The 6823-nt window shown below is 37.6% G+C and overlaps 1 long non-coding RNA gene across 1 annotated transcript in view; it reads left to right on the forward strand.

Annotated features, from left to right (window-relative positions):
- Window positions 1–3539, forward strand: part of LOC141371041 (uncharacterized) — a 68977-nt gene extending 65438 nt beyond the window's left edge. Inside the window, exons 4-5 of the long non-coding RNA XR_012375645.1 lie at window positions 2865–2952; window positions 3409–3539. This is a non-coding gene — a long non-coding RNA (uncharacterized lncRNA). The remainder of the gene's footprint in view (window positions 1–2864; window positions 2953–3408) is intronic.
- Window positions 3540–6823: the final 3284 nt, after the last annotated feature.

Below are 6823 nucleotides of genomic sequence, written 5' to 3' on the forward strand. Positions count from 1 at the left end.
TGAGGAAAACATCCAGTTTATTTCCATTCAGATTTAGTAAGAGGCAGCATGCTCAGAGTAGTAACTTGCAAGACACAAAGTGCTGTTGAAGGCTGAAGTGAGTGGTCAGGACTGCTTCCTGAAGGTGCTGGGGCTGGACATTGGATGTATCTCCCCTCTTCAATTGCCTCTTTTTACTGGGTCTGATTGTTGTACCTTTTATACTCCACATACCTCAAAACTTTCTCAACTTGCTTGACAGTAATTTAGGAGGGCTGGAGATTATTTCCTTAATTAATTTTTCTAGAGAAGGAATCCAGTACACTCAAGTTTGGGGATGGGTTGACAGGGTTTTATCTTGAACCTTCCTTTGACCTCACTCTTTGGCATTAACTTGGTTTATTTTTCTAGTCACTTTTTTTTTACTTTATTGCTTCCTATTTCAAGTTTTTTAAAACTTTGTTCAAATATTTTTATTAATGACAAATAACATTTACACTCAAAATTAAATATCTGTTTAATGTTTGTCTTCCATACTAGACTATGAGCTCCAATGATTACACATAATATGTGTTATAAAAGATATTCTTTGAATGAAGGAATTCATGTAATTCTTCCTAATTGATAAAATATATATTTTTTCCACATACTTTTTCTTATTTTATTTTTCACATTTTCTTATTTTGATTTTCATAGCTGACTCTTTTTTAGATAATTTGGATCGATATTATTGCCGTATGAATTTTACAAAGGAGGACATTAAACTTAGATAGGTGGTATCCTTATAGTCCTAGAGCTACGAAGTAGTAAAGCGGTGGTTCTCAACGTGTAGATCCTGGACCAGCAGCATCCGTGTCCCCTGGAACTTGTTAGGCAGGTGAATTCTCAGGCTCCAACCCAGATATTTGGAATCAGACACTCTTTGAGTGGGGTCCAGAAGTTTGTTTAATAATTGCTCCAAGGATCCCGAAGCATTCTAAAGGGTGGAGAAACACTGAGGTAGAGGGAGAACTTGCATGTTATCCTCTTAATCCAGATCCTGTATGATTTCTGCTTTATTGCTTTGGTTCTGTAATACTACTAAAATGTAAAGAAGTTTACTGAGTGTATAATGCCAACCTGAATCTCTTAGGGGAAGAGTCCTGTTATTGATTTACATTCCATAACAAATAGTTATTTAGTGAGGACATAGTAGGTTTATAAATGTTTCTTCTTCTTTCCCTCCTTTTGTCTTTCTTTTTTACTATTGCCTTTGTCTGATATTGGTATCAGGGTAACACTAGCTTCATAAAACTAGTTGGAGGAACTGTTCCCTTTTATTTTATGTTTTGGAAGGAATTGTATAGGATTGGTGTTAATTCTTCTTCAAACATTTGGTAGAATTCTCCATTGAGACCACCTGGGTCTGGAGATTTCATTTTGGGGAGTTTTTAAATTATAAATTCGATTTCCTTCTTTCTTTGAGAGCTATTATCTGTTTCATAGTGATGCGGGAGAGCTAGGTTCTTGTCTCACGGAATTGAAAAATGAATCTCTCCGACAAAGGAGAGTGAGTAAAGTGATAGAAGTTTATTAAGCAAGGATACAGAAAAAACTCTCAGGAGTGAGAGGAGTCCCGACAGGGTTGCCACTGAAGGCCTTTAGGGTTGGTCTTTTATAGAAAGTTAACCAGGGAACTTAAATCTTTTTGACTTCTCTACTTGACGGCACCTTTTTCTAAGTAGGACTAGTGATAACATCTTTAATGGCTTACTTTTTAGGGTCTGTTTATTTTCTGTTGACCACAGGAGACCGTCATAAATAAGACTCCCCCCTCAGACACCCAGGGCGTGGGGGTCTGGAGTGTTCCCTTATCTCTGGTTTCCTTACACCTTCACATTTTTGGGATTTCTGTGAGCCTGATTATGGAGCCCCCTATCTATCTCTCCCTACCTAGCCCTGCCTGTCCCTTTCTCAATATGGGAGGATTTATGGTGGCTTATATTTTTGGAGGAATTAGTCAATTTTGTCCAATTTATTTGTTCATTGTTGATATTCAAGTGAGGGAAATTCCTTGTTACTGGTGGGTTGTGGTGGGAGCTCCAGCTCCCCATATAATTCCTACTGAGGCCATGGAGAGAGGACCTTGCTACTAGCTCTGGGGCTGTGAATCCTGGCTCCACAGCTGGCTTTTTCTGACACCATCCCAACAGAAGTGTAGCTGTACTTAGTGGAAGGAGTAGGAAAATAATCTACTCCCATCTCTCTGGAAATGGAAGTCTTTCTTGAGACAGTTATTTCTCCAAAAGAATGGTGCAATTATTTTTTTTCCAGCTGTAGCGTAGTTTTTAACGAAAACAGACCTGAATGGAAATGTATTCTGTGTAATAGCCCCAGTGCCTTGACTGTGATGTTGATGCAAAATACCAGTACTTTAAAAAGCTGCCTTGTTGATTCCCCCCCCCAACCCCGTTCTGCCTTGGCTCTCAGACTTCCTTTCTATGTATATAAGGCAGTGATGTCATTTTAATCATTTACCCAGGACTGCCTATTGCCAATAGGCATCCCATCTCAAATAATTCTGGTTGGGAAGTGGCCAGGAAAATATTTAGCTTTATTCACGGAAAGTGGATAAGCCTTTCAGTCAATTATTGCATACTCAAAAATGGAGCACCTGGGACTCCAACTGGGCTTTGACTGAGGTAAAATTTGATGAAGGGTGGAGGAAAAGATAGATTTCTAGGTTTTAAAGAATTGCCTAGGGAACTATTTGAATGACCCTTACATGACAGCCCAGTCTGGAGTGAAGGGAACATTCTGGAGTGCCCTTTGAAGTACTCATTGAAGTAAATAGAAGGTCAAGAGAGGTTAGAGGCTCCTCTAATTTAGCTCTCTGGTTTCCACAGAGACCACTTCAGTGTGGAATCCTGAAGCATTGGAATGCTAATCTGTTCAGCTGATAGGAGGAAGAAGCATCACCAGAGGGAAGGACTGGTAGGTAGCTCAATGGATGAGTTAGCTCTTACGCCTCAGGCTACTCTGTAAATGGCTCTTTGCCTTCTCCAATACAAGTGTTATTTAGTGCCCAGAAGTCTTTGTGACCAAGTCTGTGAAAAAGCTGGTTTCTATAGCTTTTTATTTTGATCTCTAAATTTCCCATGTGTAGAGGTGAATCCTGTTTGCCCATAACAGTAATGCAAAACCTTAGGGCATGCATTTTAGTCCTCTCACTTTATCTACGGCTCCCCCTTCTATGCTACCATGATTATCCCGTGACCTTGGTTTTATTGTCATTATTTTTATCCTATTGCATTATATGAATTTCTATAAGCCATTTAAATATTTCTTGAATATGGTGGGATCTAAATAAATAAAACTCTCCTTTCCCTGACACATAGCACATTTCTGACCCTCCTCCTCCTCTCTTATCTTGTATTTACTCTTTTTCAGGAAACCAATTTAGACTGAGAGAGAATGAAAATAAAAACACCCTTTCACCTTTCCTGACTCTTCAATCTTACTTCCCAGGACTGACCATTGAGAGCATCTTATGTATGCTGGGCAATTAATTTTAAAACAAGCCTGAACATTGCTTGATTAAAGAGAATTTTTTTCTAAAATCTTATGAAGCATGAATAAGAAATATGGAACTCATTATCCCCTGAGATCATATAGGCCAAAAATATGAGCACATTCAAGTCAGTTTTAGTTAAATTCATAGATAAAAGATCCATCTAAGAAATTTAAAAAGAGCATAGGAATGTTCAGGGCTCATCACATTCGAAGCTAATAAATGGAGGTCAGCTCCCATGGTTTCCCATAACCATCCCTGCATCTAATGTCCAGTGATGTTCTGGTAAATGTTTAATCAGTGGCAAAAAAAAAAAAAACAAACAAACCCAAAACCCAAAAAAACCCCAAAGATGTGTGCATTAGGTACGTATATCCATATAAGTACTTTGTTATAAATATTACAGATATACAGATGTATAGCACATAACTTACAAATAATAGTACCACGTACAATACTCCTTATTGTAAATTCCATATAGCCAATGGATGTGTAGGGAATGCTTTTGTTCATTTTTGCTGAACTCATGTCTGTGGCCAACCTATGATTGCAGGTCAACCATGACCTGACAAATGGAGTTCCATCTCAATCTGCTAATTCTTTTCCCAGTAAAACTTACTGTCATCACACATGTTATAAGACCTATGATTAAGCTGTTTCTCATTCTTGCCCAAATCACATTCATTAAACAGAAATTTCTTTCAGCTTCAGTACTATGTATGTCACAACTTTACTCCTTTATTGATGACATGAGTGACTCTTTGCTGACAAAGTTACTTTTCAAATACTGGAAGAATATTTCCTCAGTATTTTGCATAGTTGAGAATACATGGCTATAGATAGGACACCCTTGTCTTTAAAGTTTAAATTACATTACTAACATTGTCTCCATCTTTCTTAAGACTAGAGAATAACACAATAAATCAAACCCAGATGTTTAGTTTTTGCTGATTTCCGTGGTGTAAATACTCCCACCATGGCTGTTTTCTAGTTTTTTTTTTTTTTTTTTAAGATTTATTTATTTGACATGGCATGTCATATTTAGAGACCATAGGATATACATAATTTTATACATGTAAATATGTATGTAGATATAAGAATTATATATACAATAAAATGTGCACTAAAATTTAACCAAATATTGGCAACAAATTAGACTTTTTCACCATTTTGTTTCCAAATTCAGAAGGAAGATTTTAGATTTTTATTTGTAAACCCTCTCCACATATACTGCTGGTATATAGTCTTTATTCTCAATTATAGTTTCTCTGTAAACAGTTTTTTAAAGTACTAAAACATCTCAATGAATTGTGTAATAATTTCCGTCAGATAAATGAAACAAATGTAGTGAAGAGCATCCTGAGATTAATTTATAGAATTATACCCGTATTTCAGCATCAGTGTTATGATCCGGTACTTATCTAACAATGCTGTTATGGGTACAAATTTTAAGATACATGGATAAGAGTAACAGTCATTTTTAACTGGACCACAAGGGAAGAGAGTGTTCAGCTGAGAAATAAATTAGCTGAGTGACAGAATCTTGAGCAGCCTCCCACAAGCTCACATGTTCACTAGGTCCTGAGAGTCTTTCACCCTGATTTGTTTTGAAGGGGAAAAAATTAATGACTTATATTTATTGATTAAAAAACAGATGGCATTCCTGTCTTTAGTTATTTAACCCACAAAATACTTTACAAACCCCAAAACTAATAGCCTTGAGTTAGGAAATGTCATAATATTGAATCATTTTCTAAAAGGTTCTGCTGTAATTGAGTTCTGTTTGTCAAGATCACCAGAACTTGGGAAGACAGAGACACCCCTTCCCCACTGCAGTCCTGGGATTGGCCACATCTCTGTGAGACAGACACATCATTGAAACATCTAATACCACCTGGTTTTTTATCAAAGGCAGGCTTTGTCTCCTAGGAAAGACCCTTTCTTGCTAATAAATCTCCTCTGACTCTGCTTCTTGTGGATTGTTTCTTTGGTTTTTGCAAATTCTTTGCCAACTTCTTCATTCTTCCTGGTTCTGAATTACCTATGTGGCTTGATCTGGGATTTAGCTCTCAAGCTTTCTCTTGACCTTACCTGCCCTGACTCAGCACTCAAAACAAAAAGCAATTGTTTGCCCCTTTTCAGTATTACTGTTCATCTCTGAGATGACAGCTCTGAAACAAGGCTTCAGAGTTTCAGGCGAAAGGTGGCAAATTCTAAGACAATGGGACAATATCCATGGAAGGCAGACAAGAGAGAATTCATCAAACTGCTTTTCTAGACACAGCTGACATCTTTCCATTTGAATGAAAGAGAAAATAGAATACATTCTCTTAATTAGGTCTATTTTTTCATTTCTAAATTGTGTTTCTTTTTAAGATCAAAAAGAATCAAAGAAATCTCTTGAGGCTGTTTTCTTGTCATTGATGTTTTAAAAACAGTAAAACACCTTCACTGAATTGTCATAAATTCAATGCTGCATAAAGGAAAAATGTTGATGGTGCTTGTTTACTTTTGTCAGAAAACATTTTTTACAAATCCTCTTCATATCACTCCTATTTTTTTTATTACTTCCAATACACTCTTTTTGACCTTTTTGCCTATGACAATGGGGTCAGCCCAACAAATTTTGCTGATGGAATGAAAGCATCTTGCCCGTGTGAAGCACGCTTCACATTGACCTCTACCGTGTCCTTCACAGATGTCACCACTAGCAATAGGGGAAGGGGGTTGTCTTGCAACTAAGTGGGCATGGGGCAGTCTAGCCCTTTAAGAAGGCAGCAAAAAGTAAGGGCTGCTGATAATAGTGGTCTCTTCCTCTCAGAAAGTAACTTCAAGCCATCGATATGGCAGAAGACTGTGGTCCCGCTCAGCAGTCTGTACCTACTCTGACAAGCATTCATGAGAGGAGAGCCTCAGAAAACTCAATTAGAGGCTTCTCATGGAGTGGGCAGTCATGGCCTTGGCATTGCAAGGTGTCAGAAGGAACACCCCACTGCTGAAAGGAAACTGGAGAAACATGTTGCCACACTTCCGAGAGGTTCAATTATCCAAGATCCAAAAGGCCATCCTAACTCCAATCAGGGATTGTAAGGAACAGCAGAAGGTTTTTGTTCTCAGGAAGAGTTCTCTTCTCTGACACTACCATAATCTTCTGCCCCTGAAGTAGCCATTATAAAGCTCATGTGCCTTTGTACAGCTCATTATTTCAGAAAAAAAAATTCACAAAGAATAAAAAATGTAAAGTGTAAGTTGGGGGTGGGATTGGAGAAAAAAAAATGACATACACTTAATGCA

This window comes from Callorhinus ursinus, unplaced genomic scaffold (assembly GCF_003265705.2).
Source record: "Callorhinus ursinus isolate GAN/ISIS: 27379988/994484 unplaced genomic scaffold, GSC_fseal_2.0 scaffold54, whole genome shotgun sequence".
In the NCBI taxonomy this organism is placed as follows: domain Eukaryota; kingdom Metazoa; phylum Chordata; class Mammalia; order Carnivora; family Otariidae; genus Callorhinus; species Callorhinus ursinus.